Below are 17,444 nucleotides of genomic sequence, written 5' to 3'. Positions count from 1 at the left end.
ATACAGTAGGGGAAGAGGTAGTTGTTTGGGCTCAATTATAGATAGGCTATGTAGAGGTGCAGTAATCTGTGAGCTGCTCTGACAGCTGGTGCTTAAAGCTAGTGAGGGAGATAAGTGTTTCCAGCTTCAGAGATTTTTGCAGTTCGTTCCAGTCATTGGCAGCAGAGAACTGGAAGGAAAGACGACCAAAGGAGGAATTGGCTTTGGAGGTGACCAGTGAGATATACCTGCTGGAGCGCGTGCTACAGGTGGGTGCTGCTATGGTGACCAGTGAGCTGAGATAAGGCGGGGCTTTACCTAGCATAGACTTGTAGATAACCTGTAGCCAGTGGGTTTGGCGACGAGTATGAAGCGAGGGCCAGCCAACGAGAGCGTACAGGTCGCAGTGGTGGGTAGTGTATGGGGCTTTGGTAACAAAACGGATGGCACTGTGATAGACTGCATCCAGTTTGTTGAGTAGAGTGTCGGAGGCTATTTTATAGATGACATCACCGAAGTCGAGGATCGGTAGGATGGTCAGTTTTACGAGGGTATGTTTGGCAGCATGAGTGAAGGATGGTTTGTTGCGATATAGGAAGCCGATTCTAGATTTAATTTTGGATTGGAGATGCTTAATGTGAGTCTGGAAGGAGAGTTTACAGTCTAACCAGACACGTAGGTATTTGTAGTTGTCCACGTATTCTAAGTCAGATCCGTCCAGAGTAGTGATGCTGGACGGGCGAGCAGGTGCGGTTGAATAGCATGCATTTAGTTTTACTTGCGTTTAAGAGCAGTTGGAGGCCACGGAAGGAGAATTGTATGGCATTGAAGCTCGTCTGGAGGTTACTTAACACAGTGTCCAAAGAAGGGCCAGAAGTATACAGAATGGTGTCGTCTGCGTAGAGGTGTATCAGAGAATCATCAGCAGCAAGAGCGACATCATTGATGTATACAGAGAAGAGCGTCGGCCCGAGGATTTGAACCCTGTGGCACCCCCATAGAGACTGCCAGAGGTCCGGACAACAGGCCCTCCGATTTGACACACTGAACTCAATCAGAGAAGTAGTTGGTAAACCAGGCAAGGCAATCATTTGAGAAACCAAGGCTGTCGAGTCTGCCGATGAGGATGTGGTGATTGACAGAGTCGAAAGCCTTGGCCGGGTCGATGAAGACGGCTGCGCAGTAATGTCTCTTATCGTTGGCGGTTATGATGTCGTTTAGGACCTTGAGCGTGGCTGAGGTGCACCCATGACCAGCTCTGAAACCAGATTGCATAGCGGAGAAGGTACGGTGGGATTCGAAATAGTCGGTAGTCTGTTTGTTAACTTGGCTATCTGGATTTGGGTGAAGGAGAAATGGTGGGGGCTTTGGCGGGTTGCTGTGGAGGGTGCCGGGCAGTTGACCGAGGTAGGGGTAGCCAGGTGGAAAGCATGGCCAGCCGTAGAGAAATGCTTATTGAAATTCTCAATTATAGTGGATTTATCGGTGGTGACAGTGTTTCCTAGCCTCAGAGCAGTGGGCAGCTGGGAAGAGGTGCTCTTATTCTCCATGGAATTTACAGTGTCCCAATACTTTTTTGAGTTAGTACTACAGGATGCAAATTTCTGTTTGAAAAAGCTAGCCTTAGCTTTCCTAACTTCCTGTGTATATTTGTTCCTAACTTCCCTGAAAAGTTGCATATCACGGGGGCTATTCGATGCTAATGCAGAACGCCACAGGATGTTTTTGTGCTGGTCAAGGGCAGACAGGTCTGAAGTGAACCAAGGACTATATCTATTCCTAGTTCAACATTTTTTGAATGGGGCATGCTTATTTAAGATGGTGAGGAAGGCACTTTTAAAGAATAGCCAGTCATCATCTACTGACGGGATGAGGTCAATGTCATTCCAGGATACACCGGCCAGGTCGATTAGACAGGCCTGCTCGCAGAAGTGTTTTAGGGAGCGTTTGACGGTGATGAGGGGTGATCGTTTGGTCGCAGACCCATTACGGATGCAGGCAGTGATCGCTGAGATCTTGATTGAAAACAGCAGAGGTGTATTTGGAGGGTGAGTTAGTTAGGATGACATCTATGAGGGTGCCCGTGTTTACAGATTTGGAGTTGTACCTGGTAGGTTCATTGATAATTTGTGTGAGATTGAGGGCATCAAGCTTAGATTGTAGGATGGCCGGGGTGTTAAACACGTTCCAGTTTAGGTCACCTAGTAGCACGAGCTCAGAAGATAGATGGGGGGCAATCCATCTACATGTGGTATCAAGGGCACAGCTGGGGGCAGAGGGAAGTCTATAGCAAGCGGCAACAGTGAGAGACTCGTTTCTGGAAAGGTGAATCTTTAGAAGTAGAAGCTCGAGTTGTTTGGGTACAGACTTGGATAGTAATACAGAACTCTGCAGGCTATCTTTGCAGTAGATTGCAACATTGCCCCCTTTGAGAGTTCTATCTTGGCGTAAAATGTCTTGGCTTCTAATGTTAACATGCATGAAACCAAGGCTTTTACGGTTACAGAAGTCAACAAATGAGAGCACCTGGGGAGTGGGGCTAGGCACTGCAGTACAAGGATTAACCTCTACATCACCAGAGGAACAGAGGAGAAGTAGGATAAGGGTACGGCTAAATGCTATACGAACTGGCCGTCTAGCACGTTCGGAACAGAGAGTAAAAGGAGCATGTTTCTGGGCTCGATAGCATAGATTCAGGGCATAGTGTACAGTCAAAGGTAAGGTAGGATGTGAGTACATTGGAGGTAAACCTAGGCATTGAGTAATGATGAGAGAGATATAGTCTCTAGAGACGTTTAAACCAGGTGATGTCATCGCATATGTAGGAGGTGGAACAACATGGTTGGTTAAGGCATATTGAGCAGGGCTAGAGGCTCTACAGTGAAATAAGACAGTAATCACTAACCAMGACAGTAATGGACGAGGCATATTGATTTTAGAGAGAGGCATGCGTAGCCAAGTGAACATATGGGTCCAGTGAGTGGTTGGGCTGACTGGGGACACGGCGATTCAGACAGTTAGCAGGCCGATGCTAACAAGCTAATAGTTAGCAGGCCGTGGCTAAACAAGCTAGCAGTTAGCAGACCGGGGCTGGCAAGCTAGCAGTTAGCAGACCGGGTTAGCAAGCAAGCAGTTAGCAGGGGCTAGCAGTTAGCAGACCGGGGAAGGCAAGCTAGCAGTTAGCAAACTGGGGCATGCAAGCTAGCAGTTAGCAGACCTGGGCAGGCAAGCTAGCAGTCAGCAGACCGGGCTAGCAAGTTGGCCTTTGGGGGACGTCGCGATTGGGGTAAGTCTGTTTTTGCCTCTTCGTGCGGTGACGTCGATAGACCAGTCGTGGAATTAGTAGGTTTCCAGGTAGCTCTAGGTAGCTAGCAGGCCTAGCAGAATGGGTCTTCAGCGGGCGTCGCYCCTGAGGGGCCTGTTGGAGTCCTCGGGGAGATTATGTCGGTATTCCAGTCGTAGAGGATCGGCGGGGTTCCGTGCCCCGTACCGGCAGTAGAAGGGGTCCGGATATTGTAGCCCAGGAGTGGGCTTRGGTGGTAGCACAGGAGCCCTGGCCGGGCTAGCTTCAGGCTAATTGGTGCTTGCTCCAGGATGGAAACGCTAGCCAGGAGTGGTCACCCAGGATTGCGGTTAGCTAGTTGCGAAGATCCAGATGAAAATGTTCAGAGTTTGCGGTAGGAATCCGGGGATATGGAGAGAAATAGGTCCGTTATGCTCTGGTTTGGTCACGTTGTTCGAACATGACACATGCTGTATGCAGCTGCACAGTCTGTCCCTTTCTCTCTTGCTGCTTCACTCATTTATACACAAACACACAGTTGCAGCGATGTGGCTGAGCGTGTTGTGTGTACTGTACAGTTTGGAAGTAGGCCCAGTGATGTGTCCATACATAAACGCCCCAGGTCTTTCCCCTACTCTGCATGAATAAAATCCCCTGCTCCCTCCTCTGGTCCATGCAGCGCCAGGACTATGAGTGAGAATGACCACTGTTCAGCTTCATGCTCAAACAGCCAGTACTTCTTAGTCCCTGAGTCACCCACATACTTATCCAACTAAAAATGCAAGTCATCCCCCTGGTACAGTTTTAGGGTTAATAATGGTTGGCCCTTGGCTTCCTAGCATCGTTCAGGGGTTGAATGTTGGTTGATCCTCAGACTCATTGTGYGCCTTTCCTTCTTCTCTCTATTATTTTCTCTTTCTTTCCTTAGCTTGTTCTCACACTTTACCCTTACCTCTGGGCTAGATTATGGTTGTCCCCCAGTATCTCCCTCTCTCAGGCCTATTCTAGGGATAAATTATGTTTGGCCCTGGCTGTGGTTCTCCTTCCCACTCCTGGGCTGAGTTATTGTTGGCACATCAGGCTCGGTGATGCTTGTGTATACTGCCAGGATTTCTTACTGCCGCGGCCGGGGCTGTTCACAATAGGGCTTTTCACTGTCTGGATATTCCTGGACCCGGGTCCATTCCTCAATTATGTTTTAATGTTGGAAAGGTTTCTTGATTTGCTTTTAAACACATATCTTCCATTCTGCCTGTTGGTGCCACACAGAGAGCACATACAGGTTGGTTTAGGATGGTGAGAAGACCATATTACCCAACAGGCTGAGTTTCAGCAGTCTTGCACACTGTGAACTTTACTCAGCATTAGACATTGCTTTCTGGGAATAGGAGTCCTTTGTTGTTAGGTTAACCCTGCCAGTCTAACCGTTCTTGATGAAAACTCAACACGTTTTATAATCCAGCATTAATAACAAAGTTGTTAAATTGAAGTCGTTATGTCTGTACTTAACATGACTCCATACTTTATATTTTGTATTCTGGAAAGTTGTGCCCCATTTTTCATTCCGCCTCTCTGTTTCTCCTCTTCATGTGTTTGGCCCCGCTAAAGAAAACATTGGCTGTGTAATCCAACAGGAAATAGTCCCACATCTGTTCCTGTTTCTGAACATCAACATGAAGAAGTGGGGTTTATGGGGAGTTAATGTGTACCCCTCTCCTCTCGCCCCCAGTCCTGGGGTCGCTCCGTCCCCCTGTCCGTCTCCCTTGCCTCTACCTCCAGGCTGCCCTCCTCACCCCCACCTCCCCCACTTCTTCATGTGTCTCTGTGAATCATCCTTAGAGGAGGGAGGGTCTTAAACAGTCTGAGGAACCCAGCTTCACTCTGCCAGCTCTGCAAATAATCAGAGACAACCTTTGATTCACACGTATTAGTCAGTCTTAGACAGCCTCACAGGAACTCTTATCAATAGTACCCTCTCTCACTCACTCACTCACTCACTCACTCACTCACTCACTCACTCACTCACTCACTCACTCACTCACTCACTCACTCACTCACTCACTCACTCACTCACACACACACACACACACACACACACACACACACACACACACACACACACACACACACACACACACACACGGTATATACATTGCCATGAAAAGGTATTTGCCCCCTTTCTGATTTTCTCTAATTTAGCATGTTTTTTATACTGAATGTTATCAGATCTTCAACCAAAACCTAATATTAGATAAAGGGAACCTGAGTTTACAAATAACGCAAAAAAAGGTATACTTATTTATTTAATAAACAAAGTTATGCAACACCCAATATCTCCATGTGAAAAAGTAATTGCCCCCTTACACCTAATAACTGGTTGTGCCACCTTTAGCTACAATGACTCCAACCAAACACTTCCTGTAGTTGTTGATCAGTCTCTCACGTCGCTGTGGAGGAATTCTGGCTCACTCTTCCATGAAGAACTGCTTTAACTCAGTATCATTTGTGGGTTTTCAAGCACGAACTGCTTGTTTCAAGTCCTGCACAACATCTCAATTGGGACTAGGTCTGGACATTGACTAAAACATTCCAAAACTTCAGATTTGTTACTTTTTAGCCATTTTCATGTAGACTTGAATGTGTGTTTTGGATCATTGTCTTGCTGCAAAGGGGGCAAATACTACTTCACACATTCTATCACACACTATGACTCATATAAAACATAGACTAAACCCTCACACTTCGACAATAACACTTGAAGATACAGATACACACTTTCACAGAAAATACAGTATGCCCAATACATGATTATGGCTGAGGTTCTCACAGCCGCCTCCTCCAAGCTTCTCTTCTCTCTCCTCTGCCTGTGGAGTCTGGCTCTCTGAGATAATATTATGGTCTGCTATGGTATCACTCACACACTCTCTGTATGCCTTAGCTGACTTTACCCTGACTTTAACAGGCTGCCACCCCAGGCAGACTAGTATGCTAGTGTGTATTCACTGAACCATACAATACTATGTTATCGGTTGTATGATCGACTGGTTAATTAAATTACATTGAATAGATTAATAAGAAATTAATATTATTTCCTCATGTCGGTTTTGTCTCTCCCTCTCTCAGGCCGTGTGACCCCGGAGCAGCTGTGTTCCTACGTACAGCTGTTTAAGAGCAACTGGGGGGCTCTAGAGAGTCACTGTGGGGTAATACAACTGGGCCTGGCCACCGCCCAGACCCTCCGTCACCCCACACTGCCCCGCTGGGACTCCTGCCTTGCTTTTGAGAGGCTCCTCCTGCAGGTATACTACACACACCCTGGARACACACACACACACACTCCGCCACCCCACCCTGCCCCGTTGTGACCCTTGACTGGTGGGGTGACACTGGTGAGGCAAGGTGACCACAACTTTGTTTGGATAAACTGTCTGTCAGAGAGAGAAAAACGCACTGTGACTCTCTACTGTGGTTTATAAACACAGCCAGTTGTGTTTGTAGGGAAAAAAAACATGCAGGTCCTGTGTAAACTTCTGGGGGGAATAGCCTGCTTTCCAGTCAGTGTTTAGAGTTGTTGGGGCGAACGGCAAAAAAGGAAGCAGTTTACCAGGATGGACTGGGGCAGATGTGCACGTCTGTCAGACCATGGCAGGGTCAGAGGTTATTGGAGAAAAGGACAGAGAGAAAGTAAACAGCAGAAGTGTGTCTCATCACACCTCTGACCGAAAGCAGTGGTCTGCTGACAGTTTAGAATCTCTTTCTCTCTTGGTGGAGACTGAGAGCGGTAAGGCGCCATGTTCTAGAGTCTTCTAATACTACTCTATTCCAAAGCCATTTCCTCCTCCTCTTACCTCTATATTTTCATAGTCTCTTTATATTCCTGAAGCTGTAAAGCCAGCAGCAGGACAGCACAGTATTTAGGAACTTATTAAAGTAAATCACGGAAAAACAAAACTGGCCTGCGCCTGCCAGCGTCCCATGCCAAAGTGGAATTTGACAACAACCTTGTAAATCTTGTTTCTTAGCTGAGCTCCTGGGAGGAAGATGCTTCGGCTTATTTGGTACCAGTATCCTTCGTACCATGTTAGTCCACATCAAGCCATATTACTCCTTCTTTGTTCTGTACTCTTCTGACCTCATTTGTTCTCACAGTCCACTCTGCCTTTCAGCTTCAGTATCATAGTAGTCAGCAGGCGTTTCTAGAAGAAAGTGGAAATGTGTCCTCAGGTAAAAATAGATACCAGGTAGGCCCAGTGATAACCATCTTATCTCAAGTGAGTATTGTTTTTGTTTGTGTATGTTTGGAACCCCATTCAAAACACATTCTTGGGAAATCAGCAGACCTGGGCTCAAATACCATTTCAAATCTCTCAATGACTTTCACATACAGTACCAGTCAAAAGTTTGGACACACCTACCCATTCCAGGATTTTTCTTTATTTTTACTATTTTCTACATTGTAGAATAATAGTGAAGACATCAAAACTATGAAATAACACACATGGAATCATGTAGTAACCAAAAAAGTGTTAAACAAATCAAAATATATTTGAGATTCTTCAAAGTACCCACCCTTTGCCTTGACGACAGCTTTGCACGCTCTTGGCATTCTCTCAACCAGCTTCATGAGGAATGCTTTTCCAACAGTCTTGAAGGAGTTCCCACATATGCTGAGCGCTTGTTGGCTGCTTTTCCTTTATTCTGCGGTCCAACTCATCCCAAACCATCTCAATTGAGTTGAGGTCGTATGATTGTAGAGGCCAGGTCATCTGATGCAGCATTCCATAACTCTCCTTCTTGGTCAAATAGCCCTTACACAGCTTGGAGGTTTGTTGGGTCATTGTCCTGTTGAAAAACAAATGATAGTCCTACTAAGCGCAAACCAGATGGGATGGTGTATCGCTGCAGAATGCTGTGGTAGCCATGCTGGTTAAGTGTGCCTTGAATTCTAAATAAATTACAGACAGTGTCACCAGCAAAGCACCATCACACCTCCTCCTCCATGGTTCACGGTGGGAACTACACATGCGGAGATCATCTGTTCACCTACTCTGCGTCTCACTAAGACACTGCGATTGGAACCAAAAATGTGGACTCATCAGACCAAAGAACAGTTTTCCACTGGTTGAATGTCCATTGCTCGTGTTTCTTGGCCCAAGCAAGTCTCTTCTTCTTATTGGTGTCCTTCAGTAGGGGTTTCTTTGCAGCGATTCGACCATGAAGGCCTGATTCACGCAGTCTCCTCTGAACAGTTGATGTTGAGATGTGTCTGTTACTTGAACTCTGAAGCATTTATTTGGGCTGCAATTTATGAGGCTGGTAACTCTAATGAACTTATCCTCTGCGGCAGAGGTAACTCTGGGTCTTCCTTTCCTGTGGTGGTCCTCATGAGAGACAGTTTCATCATAGTGCTTGATGGTTTTTGCGACTGCACTTGAAGAAGTTCTTGAAATGTTCTGCATTGACTGACTTTCATGTCTTAAAGTAATGATGGACTGTCATTTTTCTTTACTTGTTTGAGCTGTTCTTGCCATAGGGATATCTGTTTACCTCCCCTACCTTGTCACAACACAGCTGATTGGCTCAAACGTATTAAAGAAGGAAAGCCATTAATTTCATTAACTTTTAACAAGGCTCACCTGTTAATTAAAATGCATTCCATGTTACTACCTCATGAAGCTGGTTGAGAGAATGCCAAGAGTATGCAAAGAGTATGCAAATGTCATCTAGGCTGGCATAAAGGGTGGCTAAATTGAAGAATCTCAAATATAGAATATATTTTGATTTGTTTAACACTTTTTTGTTTACTACATGATTAGATATTTGTTATTTCATAGTTTTGATGTCTTCAATATTATTCTACAATGTAGAATATTGTAAAAAATAAAGAAAAACCCTGGAATGAGTAGGTGTGTCCAAACTTTTGACTGGTACTGTATTTGCAAAGTAAGTAGTTATAATAAAAGTAGTTGCATATTTTAATTTATTTGAAAATAGACTTGGAAAGAATTTTGACAGTCTTTTCAAATACTATTTTCAATTACCTGGGTTAAATGCATGGGGGTGTATTTGAGTCAGTGTTTTTGATATACAATTCGTCAGAATATTAGTTTTTATTTTTTTTATTTTTTTACAAATAACCATTCAAATTGTCAAATCAAAGTACTTGTTTTGGTATGTGTATTTGAAAATACTCAAATGCACAACAAAAAGTATTTTAAATACCAGATACTAAAATGACCATGTTTTTTAACCCAGGTCTGGAAATCAGATCTCACAATCAAGCCTTGCAGCTTGACTCGTGACGTGAGAGTTGATGTTTGCAATCAAAATGGACCCGTAATGTGAGCTACAGTTTTAATGAGGTATTAAGTTAAATTAGTTTCTGTGTGCTCCTCTCCCTCTCTCTGTTGATTTCATCTCACCACGATGTTTGGGCTCTGGCTACAGTGTGGACACAGAGAAGGATAATTACATTGGAAACTGCATGGCTGGATGAAATGGCTCTTTTCTCTGGCTGGTGTGGCAGTTGCCCTGTTTACCCTGCGTGACTGTGTGAGGGGAGCAGTGGGGCAGAGCTGGGCACACAGTGCTGATGGACACAGTCCCAGACCAAGGTGGTGGTGTAAGCTTAGTTAGGCCATGGGAACAGACTATAACCATGAGACTGGAGGTCCTGTGAGGTCAGGTCAGGCCTTACTGTGATAAGGTCGACACCTTTAACCTCTGCCCTCCCATTCACTCAGTGGGTAACAGTGAAACAATATCTGACTACAAACCACCAAACAGGATATTTACGACTATAAAACGCATGTAGGTATTTTTTATTTCACCTTTATTTAACCAGGTAGGCTAGTTGACAACAAGTTCTCATTTGCAACTGCGACCTGGTCAAGATAAAGAAAAGTAGTTTGACACATACAACAACACAGAGTTACACATGGAATAAACAAACATACAGTCAATAAGACAGTAGAAAAAGTCTATATACAGTATGTGCAAATGAGGTAGGATAAGGGAGGTAAGGCAATAAGTAGGCCATGGTGGCGAAGTAATTACAATATAGCAATTAAACACTATAATGGTAGATGTGCAGAATATATATATATATATATATATATAATATGAATGTGCAAGTAGAGATACTGGGGTGCAAAGGAGCAAGATCAATAAATAAATACAGTTTGGGAATGAGGTAGCTTGATGGGCTATTTACAGATGGGCTATGTACAGGTGCAATGATCTGTGAGCTGCTCTGACAACTGGTGCTTAAAGCTAGTGAGGGAGATATGATTCTCCAGCTTCAGTGATTTTTGCAGTTCGTTCCAGTCATTGGTAGCAGAGAACTGGAAGGAAAGGCGGCCAAAGGAAGAATTGGCTTTGGGGGTGACCAGTGAGATATACCTGCCGGAGCACATGCTACAGGTGGGTGCTGCTATGGTGACCAGTGAGTTGAGATAAAGCGGAGCTTTACCTAGCAAAGACTTATAGATGACCTGGAGCCAGTGGGTCTGGCGACGAATATGAAGCGAGGGGCAGCCTACGAGAGCGTACAGTTCACAGTGGTTGGTAGTATATGGGGCTTTGGTGACAAAACGGATGGCACTGTGATAGACTGCYTCCAATTTGTTGAGTAGAGTGTTGGAGGCTATTTTTTAAATGACATCCCGAAGTCGAGGATCGATAGGATGTCAGTTTTACGAGGGTATGTTTGGCAGCATGAGTGAGGGATGCTTTGTTGCGAAATAGGAAGCCGATTCTAGATTTAATTTTGGATTGGAGATGCTTAATGTGAGTCTGGAAGGAGAGTTTACAGTCTAACCAGACACCTAGGTATTTGTAGTTGTCCACATATTCTAAGTCAGAACCGTCCAGAGTAGTGATACTGGACGGGCGGGCAGGTGCGGGCAGCGATCGGTTGAATAGCATGCATTTAGTTTTACTTGTATTTAAGAGCAGTTGGAGGAGAGTTGTATGGCATTGAAGCTCGTCTGGAGGTTTGTTAACACAGTGTCCAAAGAGGGGCCAGAGGTATACAGAATGGTGTCGTCTGCGTGGAGGTGGATCAGAGAATCACCAGCAGCAAGAGCGACATCATTGATGTATACAGAGAAGAGAGTCGGTCGGAGAATTGAACCCTGTGGCATCCCCATAGACTGCCCGAGGTCCGGACAACAGGCCCTCCGATTTGACACACCGAACTCTATCTGAGAAGTAGTTGGTGAACCAGGCAAGGCAATCATTTGAGAAACCAAGGCTGTTGAGTCTGCCGATAAGAATGTGGTGATTGACAGAGTCGAAAGCCTTGGCCAGGTCGATGAAGACGGGTGCACAGTAATGTCGCTTATCGATGGCGGTTATGATATCGTTTAGGACCTTGAGCGTGGCTGAGGTGCACCCATGACCAGCTCTGAAACCAGATTGCATAGGTGAGAAGGTACGGTGGGATTCGAAATGGTCGGTAATCTGTTTATTAACTTGGCTTTCGAAGACCTTAGAAAGGCAGGGTAAGATAGATATAGGTCTGTAGCAGTTTGGGTCTAGAGTGTCTCCCCCTTTTTAAGAGGGGGATGACCACGGCAGCTTTCTAATCTTTGGGAATCTTAGACGATACGAAAAAGAGGTTGAACAGGCTAATGATAGGGGTTGCAACAGTTTCGGCAGATAATTTTAGTGCCCTTGCATCTGCCCCCTGCTATGTGCCATGCTGTGAACCCAGGGGCCCTGGAATGGAGGAGTGTTGGTTTGAATGGGGCAGGTTTGGGACGTACCGAGCCCACTATCACAGGGCCTGTGTGCATCCTGGGACTAGTGCTAGACGGGTGGGGGGGCAGCAGCGAGAGCCTCAACAACCCCTTCCCGGACATCACACTAGCTACTTCTACACCAACGACCCCGACAGAGCTACTTCCAAAACCATACATGTACATTCCTCCCATTGACAAGCTAGTGGCTGAGCCAGTTAGTGAGGGATACAATCTCTCTGAAAGACTGACTGTGTGATAAACTGAATGAACAAGGAGCAGGCCTAACTCATGGGGGAGTAGGACTACTTCATTGAATGATGATATGAAAGGGATAGTGACAGTCAGTCATGGTGTGGTGTCTGTTGTTCATTACGAGTCAGTAGTAATAGGAGAGCAGAGCTAACCTCTCCACCCAAGCCTGTTTCTCTAGCTCTGCTGAGATTAGCACGGCCTGCCTCTCATAACATTCCAGCTGCCAGTTAATACTGGTCAGCAACGAGGCTTCTGCTCTATCCCCCTGCTGCTGGGTCACACATTACTAGAACAGCCAACCAGACTCCATATCCCCATCTGATTGTCTGTGGGTTGCTATTTCTGGCTATCTGACTCTGTTTACTATGTTTGAATGCGTGTTTCTATTTGTATGGCTTTTCTATTGTACTAATGTGCCATGAATGTAATGTATGCCTGTCTCTCTGTCAGACTGATTGTCTGAAAGGGTATATGTTGTTCGTAGGTTATCTTTATGTATCGGTCTGTCTGAGCTCTGAGGTATTGTCAACCTGCAGGCTGCAGCCTAGTGACCCACGCGCCTCATCAGCCTCCAGTTAGTCTTGTCTGCCCCTTCTGCAAGACTCCTGACCTCTATCCCCTTAACCTTAACCCCTGACTTCTCCTGCACAAGCTCAAACATACAGCCATGATAGGCACTGCAGTGTGAGGTTTGCAAAAAATGTACTTTACAAAAATGTATGTTTTTCTTTATGTACTGTATAGCCATATCTAGACAGATAAATCAGAGGAAGTTAATAAGCAGAACAATATGCAGTCTATTCTGGTCAACACAATCAGTTTAGTGTAACTTGTACCGAAATAGGAAAAATTGCAATATTGGCCTGGTCCTCTCTGTACCTTGTCTCTTATCTGAGCTGCGTGCCACAGACCGAGGGGCTTTAAGCCTGTAATTGTCTTTACCCCAGGGGTATGGAGCCTGTCCCCCAGCCAGCCAGCCGAGACATTCATTCCCTCTCTGGACTGTCTGCTACTGCTGCCCCCTGCCTACCCCCTCAAGGCATCGTGACGTTGTAGGGGGCTGGAGACTGTAACAAATTAGTGTGAATGACTGTGTGATATGCTGGTCTGAGACATCCAGGAGTCCATCGTCGCTGACCCCTCAGACTCCCCACCGCTTTACAGCCTCATGTCTGAGCTGACCTGGACTGACCGTTCCCCCATCCATCCCCCAGACACCCCCTCAGGCCTGTTGGAAGAGAGCGGCCGGTAAACCCGGTGGAGCAGCAGGGGGCTGGGAGTCCCTCTGTCTTTCTTGCGCTATGACAGAGACTCTCTGTCTTACTACTTTTACCCGGTCTCCATAGATCTCTCTCGCTCCATCTTTACTCTGTCTGTACCCCTCTCGTAATCTCTTTTCCTCTCCATCTACCCTCCTAGCCTCTCTCTTTCGTTGTTCAGCATGTCATGTTCTGCTCATATGTGTCATGGTGATCTACAAACATGCTACACACCAATATGGACAACATAACCCAGTCCCCAACACTGTTATAGTATGAGTCAAACCAACCCATTCAACTGACTTTGGGGAGAGAAAAAATGCAAAAATAAAATTGTATGGTTTATCAGAGAAGTGAGTTATTTACTCGTCTCTTTCTTCTTGTGTTTAGTTGGGAGGGATTACAGTGGGCCCAGACGGCCGGCTGGGAGTGAGAGCAGAGCGCTGATGGAGTTTACTCCCTGTCCCTGTTAGAAAACCCAGGAATAACCACCTCTCTCTCCCCCCCTGCCCTGGACCCTGAGACAGTCTAAGATGGTCTGGGACAGCTGTGTTTACGGACGTACAGCAGGCCTGACTGTACCGCCACTGCACGGCCCCGGCCCGGAGCCCGGATTAATGTACTATCTGTTTAATAGAGAGAGAGACCTGTTGATAGAGAAGGACCTGTTTAACTGACTGATGGACTGTTAGGTCAGAGGTCAATGTTAACTCATGTTACTTCTTGTTATCATTACCCCTCGACAATCAGTGCTATCCGGGATCCTTTGCATATCCCTACCTTAAACCTTACCCTAACCATAACCCTTACKWWKCCCCAACCTTAAAGGGGATTGGAAATAGTAGGCTTTAGAACACCTCTAACTGTAACTAACTCGCCATATTGTCATTGTTGCATTACTGGCAGGATTTCCCAAAAGTCTGAATCGCAAAACTGACACAAAGACCATGACCTCTGCGTGCATTAATAAGCTACATTTACTGGTGTCAAACCATATATGAAAACATTATACATATTCTGAAAGCTAAGAAACAGCCCTTTCAAATTATATGACATACAATAGCACCACATCAATCAGATAGTAATCAGTCAAGAATAAACACCTAGGGCCAGGTGGTCTAAGACACTGCATCGCAGTGCTAGCTGTGCCACTAGAAATCCTGGTTCGAATCCGGCCACGACCGGGAGACCCATGGGGTGGCGCACAATTGGCGCAGCACTGTTAGGGGAGGGTTTGGCCGGCAGGTATGTCCTTGTCCCATCTCGCTCTAGCGACTCCTGTTGTGGGCCGGGCGCATGCACGCTGACACGGTCGCCAGGTGTACAGTGTTTCCTCTGACACTTTGGTGTGGCTAGCTCCCGGGTTAAGCGGGCATTGTGTCAAGAAGCAGTGCGGCTTGGTTGGGTTGTGTTTCAGAGGACGCACGGCTCTCGACCTTCACTTCTCCCGTACGGAGCGATGAGACAACACTTTAACTACCAATTGGATACCACGAAATTGGGCAGAAAAAGGGGTAAAAAAAAATAAATACAAAAAGAATAAACACCTGTGAAAATGTGTATATAATACTAAAATCTATGTTCTTTTCCCAAACAACTACCATTTACACAACTTCCTATTGAAGATAAAGAAAAACATAGAGTATATTGAAGGTTTGTTATTTTGTGAGGGTTGAACATCTGAAATCAGAATAGTAATACCTTTTAGTGTGAATGAGTTACAGCTGTTTTAGTGAACAGTGGTATTTTTCTTGAAATCTATGGAATGTTACATTATCAGACACTTTCTTATCTGGATTGTATATTAAAACGCATATCTGAACATCTCATTACAAAATCATGGCCATTAATATGTCCCCCCCCTATGCTGCTATAACAGCCTCCACTCTTCTGGGAAGGCTTTCCACTAGATGTTGGAACATTGCTGCGGTGACTTGCTTCCATTCAGCCATGAGCATTAGTGAGGTTGGTGAAGGTTAGTGAAGTACAGAATCGTCTAGAATGTCATTGTATGCTGTAGCTTTAAGATTTCCCTTCACTGGAACTGAGGGGCCTAGCCCGAACCATGAAAAACAGCCCCAGACCWTTATTCAAGCCTCCACCAAACTTTACAGTTGGTACTATGCATTCGAGCCGGTAGCATTTTCCTGGCATCCACCAAACCCTGATTTGTGCGTCGGTCTGCCAGATGGTGAGGCGTAATTCATCACTCCAGAAAACGTGTTTCCACTGCTCCAGAGTCCAATGGCGGCGAGCTCTACACCACTGCAGCCGACACTTGACATTGCGCATGAGGACCGTAGGCTTGTTTGTGGCTGCTCAGCCATGAAAACCCATTTTATGAAGCTCCCGACGAACAGTTCTTGTGCTGATGTTGTTTCCAGAGGCAGTTTGGAACTCAGTAGTGAGCTTTGCAACTGAGGACAGACAATTTTTTTACGCGCTTCAGCACTCGTCGGTCTCGTACTGTGAGCTTGTGTGGCCTACCACTTCGCGGCTGAGCCGTTGTTGCTCCTAAGACATTTCGACTTCACAAGTGGGCAGAAATTTGACGATCTTGGCTTGTTAGAAAGGTGGTATCCTATGACTGTGCCACGTTGAAACTCTTCAGTGAGGCCATTCTACTGCCAATGCTTGTCTATGGAGATTGCATGGCTGTGTGCTTGATTTTATACACCTGTCAGCAACAGCTGTGGCTGAAATAACTGAATCCAATAATTTCAAGTTGTGCCCACATACCTATGTACAGTTGAAGTCGGAAGTTTACATACACCTTAGCCAAATACATTTAAACTCAGTTTTTCACAATTCCTGAAAAATTCCCTGTCTTAGGTCAGTTAGGATGATCACTTTATTATAAGAATGTGAAATGTCAGAATAATAGTAGAGAGAATGATTTATTTCAGCTTTTATTTCTTTCATCACATTCCCAGTGGGTCAGAAGTTTACATACACTCAATTGGTATTTGGTAGCATTGCCTTTAAATTGTTTAACTTGGGTCAAACGTGTCGGGTAGCCTTCCACAAGCTTCCCACAATATATTGGGTGAATGTTGGCCCATTCCTCCTGACAGAGCCGGTGTAACTGTGTCAGGTTTGTAGGCCTCCTTGCTCGCACACGCTTTTTCAGTTCTGCCCACACATTTTCTATGGGATTGAGGTCAGGGCTTTGTGATGGCCACTCCAATACCTTGACTTTGTTGTCCTTAAGCCATTCTGCCACAACTTTGGAAGTATGCTTGGGGTCATTGTCCATTTGGAAGACCCATTTGCGACCAAGCTTTAACTTCCTGACTGATGTCTTGAGATATTGCTTCAATATATCCACATAATTTTCCTACCTCATGATGCCATCTATTTTGTGAAGTGCACCAGTCCCTCCTGCAGCAAAGCACCCCCACAACATGATGCTGCCACCCCCATGCTGCCACCCCCGTGTTGGGATGGTGTTCTTCCTTGCTGAGTGGCCTTTCCGGTTATGTCGATATAGGACTTGTTTTACTGTGTATAGAGATACTTTTGTACCGGTTTCCTCCAGCATCTTCACAAGGTCCTTTGCTGTTGTTTTTGGATTGATTTGCACTTTTCGCACCAAAGTACGTTCATCTCTAGGAGACAGAACGCGTCTCCTTCCTGAGCGGTATGATGGCTGCGTGGTCCCATGGTGTTTATACTTGCGTACTATTGTTTGTACAGATGACCGTGGTACTTTCAGGCGTTTGGAAATTGCTCCCAAGGATGAACCAGACTTGTGGAGGTCTACCATTTTTTTTCTGAGGTCTTGGCTGATTTCTTTTGATTTTCCCATGATGTCAAGCAAAGAGGCACTGAGTTTGAAGGTAGGCCTTGAAATACATCCACAGGTACACCTCCAATTCACTGAAATGATATCAAGTAGCCTATCAGAAGCTTCTAAAGCCATGACAT

The 17,444-nt window shown here is 45.5% G+C and overlaps 1 protein-coding gene across 1 annotated transcript in view; it reads left to right on the top strand.

The window, feature by feature from the left end:
• The first annotated feature begins 230 nt into the window (after positions 1-230).
• LOC111975673 (sec1 family domain-containing protein 2-like) overlaps positions 231-17,444 on the top strand; it is a 153,105-nt gene continuing 135,891 nt past the window's right edge. Inside the window, exons 1-2 of the mRNA XM_024004166.2 lie at positions 231-248; positions 6,386-6,561. The gene's annotated coding sequence lies outside the window, so the exon portion shown is untranslated. The remainder of the gene's footprint in view (positions 249-6,385; positions 6,562-17,444) is intronic.

The sequence above is a fragment of the Salvelinus sp. IW2-2015 genome, linkage group LG16, assembly GCF_002910315.2.
Source record: "Salvelinus sp. IW2-2015 linkage group LG16, ASM291031v2, whole genome shotgun sequence".
Classification (NCBI taxonomy): Eukaryota; Metazoa; Chordata; class Actinopteri; order Salmoniformes; family Salmonidae; genus Salvelinus; species Salvelinus sp. IW2-2015.
Note: the sequence above shows the minus strand (reverse complement) of the source record. Positions and strands in the feature narration are given on the sequence as shown.